A 13,142-nucleotide genomic window follows, 5' to 3' on the forward strand; every position below is an offset into this window, starting at 1 on the left:
ATATTTGTGAGCTGACGCTGTTTAATGGCTGGAAGGAAACATTTGCCATTTTGTGGATGACACGAACATCTGGAACAGTGGGCAGCCCAGAGAGATTGGCCAACATGAAAGACTTACAAAAATTAGAAGAATGGTCTAAAATCTGGCAGTTAAAATTTAATGTAAAGGGGGCAATGGGACTTGATATACTGCCTTTCTGAGGTTTTTTGCAACTACATTCAAAGCGGTTTACATATATTCAGGCACTTATTTTGTACCAGGGGCAATGGAGGGTTAAGTGACTTGCCCAGAGTCACAAGGAGCTGCAGTGGGAATTGAACTCAGTTCCCCAGGATCAAAGTCCACTGCACTAACCACTAGGCTACTCCTCTGCTAAAGAAGATCAGGAGAGGGTCCTTGGGGTGATGGTGTCTGAAGATCTCAAGGTGGCGAAACGAAGTGACAAGGCAATGGTCAAAGCCAGAAAGATGCTAGGCTACACAGAGCAAGGCATAAGCAGTAGAAGAAAGGAGTTGTTAGTGCTCCTGTATAAGTCACTGGTGAGGCATCACTTGGAATATTGTGCTCAGTTTTGGAGGCCATATCTCGCTAAGGACATAAAATGACTTGAAACAGTTCAGAGAAAGGTAACAAAACTGGTATGGGATTTGCACCAAAAGATGTATAAGAAGAGACTTGAGGACCTGAATATGTATACCCTAGAGCAGTAGTTCTAAACCCAGTCCTTGGGACACACCTAGCAGGTCAGGTTTTCAGGAAATCCATAATGCATGTGCATGAGATAAATTTAAATACAATGGAGGAATAGGGAAGATATGATACAGACATTTGAATACTTGGAAGGATATTAATATACAAATTAATCTTTTCCAGACACGGGGAAGTGGTAGAACTAGAAGACATGAGTTGAGGTTGAAGGGTAGTACACTTAGGAGTAACATCACAGATAGGGATGTGGATGTCTGAAATACTCTTCCGGTGGAGGTGATTGGGACAGAATTAAAAAATGCATGGGATAAACACAAGACACCTATATAGAAAGAAAATAGAATCTAAACAAAACTTAAATGACAGCATGGCTTTTGATGTGTTTTGATGGCAGAAATGATGCTGACAATTTCAGCAGTGGGGAAATAAAGCCAGTTGAGCAGATGTCCCAAAAAAGAAAGACAGATCAGGACAGGCTACACAGTGGACTTTGAAGGCTTGCCAATTGCCCTGTTTGTGATGCCAGTGTTGTATCACGAAAGCCTGTAATCTGCACCGAGTGGTGGATGCAGCTCTGGTAGCATTGTTGGGCACACTGAATAGATTGTGGAGGTCTTTTTCTGCCATCAATAACCTCCAACACACCCCTTCCCCTTTGAAGGCAAGCATCAACAGTCTTAAAGGGAAAAAATGGTGGCCTACCATTAATAAGAGTCATATTGATATTTCCTTAGCCAGAAAGTGATGTTGCAAGTTGGCCCTGCACTACAGGGAAGTGTTCATGAATGGGCCTTAAACCACTTATGCCAATATTTACTCTAAGAAAAAAGATCTGCAACGGGCTAAGCAAAATTAAAGCAATAGTCTTATAATATATATATATATATATATATATATATATACACACACACACACACACACATTTTCCCTATGCATATAGTTTTAAAGTTCTGTAGGAGAATAAAAACTTGCATTGCAAGGCAGCAGCCATTTTGCTGTATCCCATCATGCACTGCACTGATGCTGACTACACAATAGCCTGTTGTGAAACAAGATGCTAAAGAGCAGAGTTCCAATTTTTCTTTTTGTCCCCTTGGGTTAATTTATGTCTTTACAATATTTCTGTCTTTTTTGTTTTTATTTATTAAAAATAACATGCTTTATTTGTAAATATTCCTTCTTCCTCTCCCTCATTCTTTGTGGTAGCAAGAGTGATGGAGGAGCACTTATGTAAGTCCTTTTGATTTTGATGAGTGAGTGTTTCAAAATGTTGGATATTTTCTTTTTCTTTCAGCAGCAATCAACAGGATTGTGTTGTGACTCTCTCTTCGTTTGCTTGCTGTCCTATCAAAACCCCATCTGAAACAAAAACAGCAAGGCACAGAGGATTAGAGCTATGGGAATAGGCAAATTTTTGTTCAGCTGCTTTCAGTTAATGAAAACCAAACAGCACATTCATGCCTACAGTATAAAAAAATGTGGCGGTGGATTTTGTTAATAGATGAAATAAACTGCCTGTTTCAAACATGCCAAGCCTATCCCAAAGCTGGAGATTTACTACTGCTATGTCTATGATTGAAGGCCAGTAAAGTTTTCTTGGGGACCTTGCCAACCACCAGTTCTGGAAGATGTACATTCTAAAAACTGACATATTCTAATCAATAAATAGAAAATAAAATTCCTTCTTCTATCTTTGTTGTCTGGCCATTTTATTTTTCTAATTGTGTCCCAATCTCTGGATTCCACTGTCCTCTGTCTGCTTAACTCTCTTGCCAGAATCGCCTTGTCCATTTGGCATTTCTTCTCTCTCCATGTCCACCATCCATCTTCCCTCTGTATCCCTGTATCTCCTCTCTGGGTCCCTGCCCTTATCCTCCTGCCATGTTCAGCATCTCTCCACTCTGCATCTATATGCCTCTCCCTCTGTCCACAATCTCCCTTCTGTGTCCTTATCCTCCCCCATTGTCTACTATCGCCCCTCTGTATCTGTATCTCTCCCCATGTCTAGCTTCTTCCCTCACTCTTCCCTTTCTCCTGCTCAGACACTGCCAAGGGGCCAGCATCTCTTCTCCTTTACTCCTATCCTCCTCTCCCAGAGCAAACATCTCTCTGTCTCTCTTCCATCCCTTCTGTCTCCCCTCCCTGGGGTCCAGCAAGTGTTCCTCTCTCTCCTGGTTCTTGTTTCTCATTCTCCCTCTTCCTTCTGCAGAATGTTCCAGCAAGTTCCTCTCCATCTCCCTCACCTCCCACCCTAATCCCAGGATCCAGCAAGTGTTGTTGTTACATTTGTACCCATCGCTTTCCCACTCATGGCAGGCTCAATGCGGCTTTCATGGGGCAATGGAGGGTTAAGTGACTTGCCCAGAGTCACAAGGAGCTGCCTGTGCCTGAAGTGGGAATCGAACTCAGTTCCTCAGTTCCCCAAGACCAAAGTCCACCACCCTAACCACTAGGCCACTCCTCCCTCTCTTTTTACCTCACCGATCCCTGCATCTCTTCCTCTCTCATTGCCCCCTCCCATCCCTCAGAGGAGGCAAAAAGTAAGGTTGGAGAGAGAGGGAGGGGGGGGGGGGGGGAGAGAGAGAGACCGCTCGCTTGTGTTTTTGGAGCCCAAAAACATGACCCTACATTTTTTTTACCATTAAATCTTAGCTGCCAAATTCTGCTCCATTATTCACGCTTTGCAAGATCCCTCCTCATAAGAACATAATCACTGCCATACTTGCAACGTCCCTTTCCTCGACTGAGCTCCATTTATCACTACACTTTGTCGCATTCCACTCAGTTTCTAACCCAGTCAGTCACTGTAGGAGCCATATGTCACGTGTGTGGTCGTGACCCCTCTCAGACTTACGGTCAGCTTCTAAGATGGCTTCTGTCTGGTCTTTCTGAGTTAGTTCTGTCTCTGTCTCTGTGTGCTAGCTGCTTCCAGCATGGCTCTGATTACTCCACTATACTGCATCTGTGTGTGTTAAGCCTCTCTGTGCTTCAGTATGCTTGCTGCCTGTGTTTTGGTTTGTGTTCCTCTTGCCCTCCGGTGGCCAGACCTGGTGGCTGCATTGGATTGTCTGTGTGCTGTTTCCCGTTCCAGACTTCAGCTCAGTCCAGTCCGGATCTTCTGGCCTGCCAGACTTGCTTGTCTTGTTTGAGCCTGCTCAGCACCCATAGCTGCCTGGTGATTGCTGCAGTGAATCTCAGCTGCTGCTGGGCTTATTAGCCATTTGGAAACTTCTGTGTTTGCCTTTGCATCACCTAAGGTCCCTGGTATGCTGGTGTGCGCTGTGCACGTCTGCCTAGTTCAGTTTATTGTCTGAGATTGTTGCCTGTTTCTACTATAGTCTTTGTGTATTTTATCTTGTACTGTATTACTTGTTCCCAGTCTTGTTTGTATTTATTGGTTGCCTGTGTTTCTTGTTTAGTGGCTTCCTGACAACTTTCAGTCTTGTCTCTTGTCTGTCAGTATTTGTTCCCTGTTTTAGTGGCTGCTCTGCAGCTTCAGTTCCTGACATTTTGACCTGTCCAGAGGGTATCCAGTTCCTGCCCTGTCCGGTAAGTCCTGCCGGCCACCTGCACCCAGGGGCTCAACTCCTGAGGAACGGTGGTCAAGTGCAGGTGAAGTCTAGCTGGCCCTGTCAGAGTTCTGTCTTATCCCTGTGTGGGGTGGTTTTGCCTGCCGCTGCCACTCCTCGGCAGTGGCCCAAGGGCTCACAAATCTAGTTCCTGCCTTGAAAACCTGACACCATACTGAGGACACTCAGTTTATTTATTAGTTTATGTGGAATCATATCAAAGGCTTTACTAAAATCCAAGTACATCACATCTAGCATTCTCATAGAAACATAGAATCATGAAGGCAGATAAGGGCCAAATGGCCCATCCAGTCTACCCTTCCTCAGTAACCACTAGCTCCGCCTTTTCCTAAAGAATCCCACGTTCCTGTTCCACGCATTCTTAAACTCCGACACAGTCTTAGTCTCCATGACCTCCACTGGGAGGGCATTCCACGCATCCACCACCCTTTCCGTGAAAAAGTATTTTTTTAGATTCTTCCTAAGCCTATTTCCCCCATTTAAACCCCCTTATTCCAGAGTTTTCCTTCATTTAGAAAAGGCTCACCTCCTGTGCATTAACGCCACTGAGGTAGTTAAACATCTATATCATATCCCCTCTCCCAGCGTATACATGTTGAGGTCCATGAGCCTGTCCCATATGTTTTATGACAGAGATCATTTACCAGTTTGGTAGCTGCCCTCTGGACTGACTCCACCATGTTCATATCCTTCTGTAGGTGTAGTCTCCAGAATTGCATACAGTACTCCAAATGGGGTCTAACCACAGACTTAGACAAGGACACTATCACCTTTTTTTTCCTGCTGGTCATCCCTCTCCTTATGAACCCCAAGTATCCTTCTGGATTTGACCATCGCCTTTTCTACCTGCTTGGCCACCCTTAAGGTCTTCGGGCACAACCACCCCCAAGTCCCAATCTTCTTCCATACACGAAAGCACTTCACCCCCGATAATGTACCGTTCCCTTGGATTCTTGTAACCCAACTGCATGACCCTACATTTCTTAGCATTAAATCTTAGTTGCCAATTTTCAGACCAGTCTTCAAGCTTCGCTAGATCTTTCTTCATTCCATCCACACCCTCTGAGGTATCCACCCTATTACAGAGTTTGGTATCATCTGCAAAGAGACAAACCTTACCAGACAGCCCTTTCACAATATCACTCACAAAGATGTTAAGAAGGGCCGGCCCATGGACTGATCCCTGTAGCACACCACTGATAACATCCTTTTCCTCAGAGCAAGCTCCATTTACCTCTCCTCCCATTCAACCAGTTTTTAACCCTGTCATTCACTTTAGGTCCCATATCAAGGGCACTCAGCTTATTTATCAGTTGCCTGTGCGGAACCATGTCAAAAGCTTTGCTAAAATCCAAGTATACCACATCTATCGCCCCTCCCACGTCTAACTGTTTGGTCACCCAGTCAAAGAAATAAATCAGATTTGTCTGACATGATCTGCCTCTAGTGAATCCATGCTGCCTTGGGTCCTGCAGTCCATTCAAACCGACAAACCTCACGATCCTTCGCTTTAGAAGCATTTCCATTAGTTTACTCACCACCGAGGTCAGACTGACAGGTCTGTAATGCCCAACCTCCTCCTTACTTTTGCTCTTGTGCAGAGGGACCACATCCTCCCTTCTCCAGTCCTTCTGGACCACTCCAGTCTCCAAGGAGGCATTGAAGAGGTCAGACAGCAGAAACACCAGAACATCTCCAAGTTCCTTGAGCACCCTCAGATGTATCCCATCATAGCCCATTGTTTTGTCTACTTTTAGTTTAGCTAACTCTTCACGAACAGTCTTCTGAGAAGTGGTCCCTGTCTACCACACATCCATCCCCCTTAACATTTGTTTTCTGCGGTCCTACACAGAACAGAAATAATTGTTAAGCAGTTCAGCTTTATCCTTACTGGCTTCTACATATTCCTCCCCCTCAGCTTTGAGCCTCACAATGCTATTTTGGCACCTCCTCCTGTCACTTATATATCTGAAAAAGTCTTGTTGCCCAATTTTACCGTATCGGCTATCTTTTCTTCCATTTGTCTCTTCGCTTTCCTGACAACTTTTCCAGCTTCTCTTAGCTTTTTGAGGTATATTTGCCTGCCTTCTTCTTTCTGAGTCCTCTTGTAAAGTGTGAAGGCTAATCTTCTTTCCCTTACCTTTTCAGCTGCTGCGTTCGAGCACCAGAATGGCCTTCTTTTCCTCTTACCCTTACGTAACTTTCTAACATAAAGGTTAGTTGCTTTTAAAACAGCTTCTTTCAGTTTTGCCCACTGCTGTTCTATTTTCTTCAGCTGTTCCCATCCAACTCTTCCTTGAGAAATTCCCCCATCTCGGCAAAGTTAGTTCTCTTGAAATCTAGGACCTTCAATCTCACCCTCTCTCCCTTTGTTTTAATATTGAACCATACCATTCGGTGATCAGTAGATGCCAAATGATCTCCCACAGTAACATCAGAAACAATGTCCTCGTTTGTAAGCACAAAGTCAAGAATAGCTCCATCCCACATCGGTTCCATCACCCACTGCTGAAACAATTCTTCCTGTAGAGAATCCAAGATCCCTTTGCTTCTAGTTGACCCTGCAGCAGGCACGCCCCAATAGACATCCGGCCAGTAGTAGTTCCCCTTTCCTAGCTATCATATGGATATCTTCAATTAAGTCTCTGTCCATTTCTTCTGACTGTGAAGGTGACCTGTATATTACACCAAACGTAAATACATTTTCCTTTCCCTCTTACCAGTTTAACCCACATCGCTTCTTCATTACCCTATACATCCTGCAGTTGTCACTTGGATATTATTTTAACATATAAACGCCACTCCTCCACCTTTTTTTCCTACCCTGTTCTTCCTGAATAGATTATAGGTATAACTACATCCTAGTCATGGTTCTCCGTGAACCATGTTTCCATGACTGCCACTATATCCAAGTTGACTTCTATCATTGCTGCCTCTAGATCTAGGCATTTGTTTACCATACTACGGGAATTGGTATGTAAGGCTCTCCAGATGTTACCCTGTTTTTCCCTTTCTATAGGGGTATTCAATGTCTTACCTTCCTGAGGATTGCTAATGTCTCACCCACCCCCAGCAAAGTTAATTTAAAGCTCTCTTTAGTACGTCAGCCAGTCCGTTACTGAAGATACTTTGTCCCTTTCTTGAAAGATGGACACCATCTCCACTCAGTAGCTCTTGGAAAATCATCCCATGGTCAAGGAAACCAAAGTGCTCACGTAGGCACCGTCCATGCAGCCACACATTTAGCTCCAAGATATGAGCTTTCCTCATTTGGCCTTTACCTTCAACAGAAAGAATCTATGAAAACACCACCTGTGCACCTAGATGCTTTACCATCTGACCCAGAGCCATGAAGTCACGTTTGATATGTTCAGTAGGATACTGAGCAGTATCATTTGTGCTTAAATGGATTAGCAGCATAGGATAGTGGTCAGTAGATTTGATGAGTCTAGTCAATCTTTCCGCTACATCTCGAATCTTGGCACCAGGCAGACCACACACTTCCCCTGGACATCATGTGTGGTCGGCAGATGGGCACTTCAGTACCCCGCAGAAGAGAATCATCGACCACCACTAACCTTTGCTTCTTATTGGCCACTGATCCGGCAGCCTCTGGATTTTTGATTGTTGTTTCCTCCTGTTCCCAAGATGTTTTCAGTTCTTCTACTTCCAGGGCTGTGAACTGATTCTTCAGTTCAACAGAGAGTTGGGGGGTTGATTTTGCAGGATTTATTTTATTATTTATTTTATTTATTGCATTTGTATCCCACGTTTTCCCACCTCTTTGTAGGCTCAATGTGGCTTACAATAATGGATACTACTACTACTACTATTTAGCATTTCTATAGCACTACAAGGCGTACGCAACGCTGTACAAACATAGAAGACAGTCCCTGCTCAAAGAGCTTACAATCTAATAGACAAAAAATAAAGTAATCAAATCAATTAATGTGTACAGGAAGGAGGAGAGGAGGGTAGGTGGAGGCGAGTGGTTACAAGTGGTTACGAGTCAAAAGCAATGTTAAAGAGGTGGGCTTTCAGTCTAGATTTAAAGGTGGCCAAGGATGGGGCAAGATGTAGGGGCTTAGGAAGTTTATTCCAGGCATAGGGTGCAGCGAGACAGAAGGCGCAAAGTCTGGAGTTGGCAGTAGTGGAGAAGGAAACAGATAAGAAGGATTTATCCATGGAGCGGAGTGCACGGGAAGGGGTGTAGGGAAGGACGAGTGTGGAGAGATACTGGGGAGCAGCAGAGTGAGTATATTTATAGGTTAGTAGAAGAAGTTTGAACAGAATACGAAAACGGATAGGGAGCCAGTGAAGCGACTTGAGGAGAGGGGTAGTATGAGTAAAGCGACCCTGGCGGAAGACGAGACTGGCAGCAGAGTTTTGAACCGATTGGAGAGGGGAGAGGTGACTAAGTGGGAGGCCAGCAAGAAACAGATTGCAGTAGTCTAAACGAGAGGTGACAAGGGTGTGGATGAGGGTTTTGGTAGAGTGCTCGGAAAGAAAGGGACGGATTTTACGGATGTTGTAAAGAAAGAAACGACAGGTCTTGGCGATCTGCTGGATATGAGCAGAGAAGGAGAGAGGAGAGTCAAAGATGACCCCAAGGTTTCGAGCTGAGGAGACAGGGAGAATGAGAGAGGCTTCAACAGAAATAGAAAATGGGGGGAGTGGGGAGGTGGGTTTGGGGGGGAAATGAGAAGCTCGGTTTTGGTCATGTTTAATTTCAGGTGGCGTTGAGACATCCAGACAGCAATGTCAGACAAGCACGCTGAAACTTTGGTTTGGATGCAAGGTGAGATATCAGGGGTAGAAAGGTAGATTTGGGAGTCATCAGCATAGAGATGGTAGGAAAAGCCATGGGATGAGATTAATGAACCAAGGGAAGAAGTGTAGATAGAAAAGAGGAGGGGACCAAGAACAGAACCCTGAGGTACGCCGATAGGCAGAGGGATAGAAGTAGAAGAGGATCCACCAGAGTGAACACTGAAGGTGCGGAGGGAGAGGTAGGAAGAGAACCAGGAAAGGACAGAGCCCTGGAATCCAAGTGAGGACAGGGTATCGAGGAGTATGCTGTGATCAACAGTGTCAAAAGCAGCGGAAAGATCAAGAAGAATGAGGATGGAATAGAGACCTCTGGATTTAGCCAGTAATAGGTCATTGGAGACTTTAGTAACTGCAGTGGAATGAGAAGAGAATAGATATTTAGTATTACAGAAGGATTTGGTGATCTGTGTCCAACTGTCCTCTTTCTGCACAAAATCTTCTCTCCATTTGCTGGTGATCCTCAGTGTTTCATCATGCACCTCCAGGATGATTTTCTAAGATGTTTCTTAGTTTTGCCACCTCCTCTCTTAGTTCATGTACTTCTTTCATGAGGGACTCAGTGTGCATGCATCTATTGCATGAAACCAGAATGCAATGTTGTCTTGGGCTGAGCATTCAGTCTGGACAGACAGAGGAGCTGTAATGAGAGCCTCAGCTTCAAGGGCACAATGTTTCTGTATCATACTACAATTGTAGGAGCTATTTGTCCCTGTGGATACAAGAAGTGGAGAGGCTGAGAGAAGTTCCCAAGAGACGAGGACATTTCTCTGGTAAGTGAACGCTGTTTTGCTTTGTGCTTTGGGAACTTAAAGATTAGGGTTTAAAGGAGGAATTGTAGGTCAGTGTTAGGCAAAATAAAAATATAAAAAGCAATTTTATCAACTAATCTCCATAGTCTTTTCCACTTAGTTTTAAAAACTTTGTACCACAGCATTAACAGATAGAATCTAGCAGGCACTGCAGGATCTAGTTTAGTCTTCCCACCAACCCCTAGGACAACTCTTAATTTATAGTCAGTTATTGTAATTAGGGTAACAAGCAACGACTGCTCTTAAAGAGTTTTAAATACATTTCATTACCATCTAAGAAGGAAACACTAAATAAATCATACAATATACTATATAAACTAAAAGACACATTTATATTAGGCTAATATCCTTAATACTGTAGCAAGTTTTAAATTATTGAAAAACTCAAAAACACTAAGATGGAGTCAGCAGTCCAACAGCTAGAGGGGTGCTATCCAGTCTTTTGCATTGAGTGACACATGTATGATTATCTCCCAGTTGGTGAGATGTCATATGTACATAAGTACATAAGTAATGCCACACTGGGAAAAGACCAAGGGTCCATCGAGCCCAGCATCCTGTCCACGACAGCGGCCAATCCAGGCCAAGGGCACCTGGCAAGCTTCCCAAACGTACAAACATTCTATACGTTAGTCCCGAATTGTGGATTTTTCCCAAGTCCATTTAGTAGTGGTTTATGGACTTGTCCTTTAGGAAACCGTCTAACCCCTTTTTAAACTCTGCCAAGCTAACCGCCTTCATCACGCTCTCCGGCAACGAATTCCAGAGTTTAATTACGCGTTGGGTGAAGAAACATTTTCTCCGATTTGTTTTAAATTTACTACACTGTAGTTTCATCGCATGCCCCCTAGTCCTAGTATTTTTGGAAAGCGTGAACAGACACTTCACATCCACCTGTTCCACTCCACTCATTATTTTATATACCTCTATCATGTCTCCCCTCAGCCATCTCTTCTCCAAGCTGAAAAGCCCTAGCCTCCTTAGTCTTTCTTCATAGGGAAGTTGTCTCATCCCTGCTATCATTTTAGTCGCCCTTCGCTGCACCTTTTCCAATTCCACTATATCTTTCTTGAGATGCGGCGACCAGAATTTAACACAATACTCAACATCCTCACACCTGTTTTCCATACCTTTCCTAATAATGCCCAACATTCTATTCGCTTTCCTAGCCGCAGCAGCACACTGAGCAGAAGGTTTCACGTATTATCGACGACACCCAGATCCCTTTCTTGGTCCGTAACTCCTAACGTAGCTATAATTCAGGTTCTTTTTTCCCACATGCATCACCTTGCATTTGCTCACATTAAACGTCATCTGCCATTTAGCCGCCCAGTCTCCCAGTCTCGTAAGGTCCTTGGAATGCCCTCCCGCGGGAGGTGGTGAAAATGAAAACGGTAACAGAATTCAAACACGCGTGGGATAAACATAAAGGAATCCTATTCAGAAGGAATGGATCCTAAGGAGCTTAGCTGAGATTGGGTGGCAGAGCCAGCCTCCTAAGTACACCCCGTCTTCGTCGCCTTCGTCGCCCGACCTCCCCCACCCTCCTCCGCACTCTCTTGCTCCTCCTCCTGCTATCCGCGGGAGACATTAACCCTAATCCAGGTCCCCCTCACCTGTCCCCGTCCTATCCTTGCGAACGATCCCGGGATGTCTCCAATCTCGTTTCTATTCCCCTCCTTCCCCCCTCCTCCCTCCCCTTCTCATGCGCCTTGTGGAATGCCCACTCAGTCTGCAACAAACTGTCTCTCACCCACGATCTCTTTATCTCTCGCTCTTTTCAACTGCTCGCCCTAACCGAAACCTGGATCTCCCCGGAAGACTCTGCCTCAGTTGCAGCCCTCTGCCATGGAGGCTATCTCTTCTCCCATACGCCCCGCCCAACTGGCCGCGGCGGAGGCGTTGGGCTACTACTCTCACCCTCCTGTAGTTTCCAACCCCTCCACCTACCGCAGTCTCACTGCTTCTCATCCTTTGAAGCCCATTCCATCTGGCTATTCTACCCGCTACCACTCAGAGTGGCAGTCATTTACCGCCCCCCTGATAAATCCTTCCATCCTTCCTTACCGACTTTGATGTTTGGCTCTCTGTCTTTCTTGACCCCTCATCCTCGGAGACTTTAACGTACATGCTGATGACCTATCCGACCCCCATGCTTCTAAGTTCCTCACCCTAACATCCTCCTTCAACCTCCAGCTGTGCTCCACCACCCCTACTCACCGTGACGGCCATTGTCTTGACCTCGTCCTCTCCTCCGGCTCACCCTCCAATTTCCACGTCTCAGCTCTTCCTCTCTCCGACCATCACCTGATCACATTCACACTTCTTCACCCCCCCCCCACCCCGTCCAACTTTAACCACCACCTCCAGGAACCTCCAGGCTATTGAACCCTCCACCTTATCATCTACTATCTCTAATCTCCTCCCCTCCATCACGTTCTCCGAAACTGTCGACAAAGCGGTCTCCGCTTACAATACCACTCTCTCCTCTGCTTTGGACACCCTCGCGCCATCCATCTCCCGTCCCACAAAGCGCACCAATCCCCAGCCCTGGCTGACTCCTTGCATCTGTTACCTTCGCTCCTGCACCCGATCCGCTGAGCGCCTCTGGAGGAAATCTCGTACCCTTTCAGACTTCCTCCACTACAAATTCATGCTATCCTCCCTCCACTCTTCCCTATTGCGTGCAAAACAGGACTATTACACCCAATTGACCAATTCAGCTCCAACCCTCGTCGTCTCTTCACCACCCTTAACTCCCTCCTAAAAGTGCCCCCCGCTCCTACTCCCCCTTCTCTCTCTCCTCAATCACTGGCTGACTATTTCCGCGACAAAGTGCAAAAGATCAACCTTGAGTTCACGACCAAGCCACCACCTCCTCTTCACCCTTTAACCCTCTCCCTCAACCAACCTACCCAGGTCTCTTTCTCCTCTTTTCCTGAGATCACCGAGGATGAAACTTCCCGCCTTCTTTCCTCCTCGAAATGCACCACCTGTTCCTCTGATCCCATCCCCACCAACCTACTCAACACCATCTCCCATACTGTCACCCCCGCCATCTGTCGCATCCTCAACCTCTCTCTCCACTGCAACTGTCCCTGACACCTTCAAGCATGCCATTGTCACACCTCTCCTCAAAAAACCTTCACTTGACCCTACCTGCCCCTCCAACTACCGCCCCATCTCTCTTTTACCCTTCCTTTCC

At 45.6% G+C, this 13,142-nt stretch overlaps 1 protein-coding gene across 1 annotated transcript in view; it reads right to left on the reverse strand.

The window, feature by feature from the left end:
* Nucleotides 1-759: 759 nt before the first annotated feature.
* The window catches only part of SCN1B (sodium voltage-gated channel beta subunit 1), a 619,469-nt gene continuing 607,086 nt past the window's right edge, over nt 760-13,142 (reverse strand). Inside the window, exon 6 of the mRNA XM_030212354.1 lies at nt 760-2,067. The gene's annotated coding sequence lies outside the window, so the exon portion shown is untranslated. The remainder of the gene's footprint in view (nt 2,068-13,142) is intronic.

This window comes from Microcaecilia unicolor, chromosome 8 (genome assembly GCF_901765095.1).
Source record: "Microcaecilia unicolor chromosome 8, aMicUni1.1, whole genome shotgun sequence".
NCBI lineage: Eukaryota > Metazoa > Chordata > Amphibia > Gymnophiona > Siphonopidae > Microcaecilia > Microcaecilia unicolor.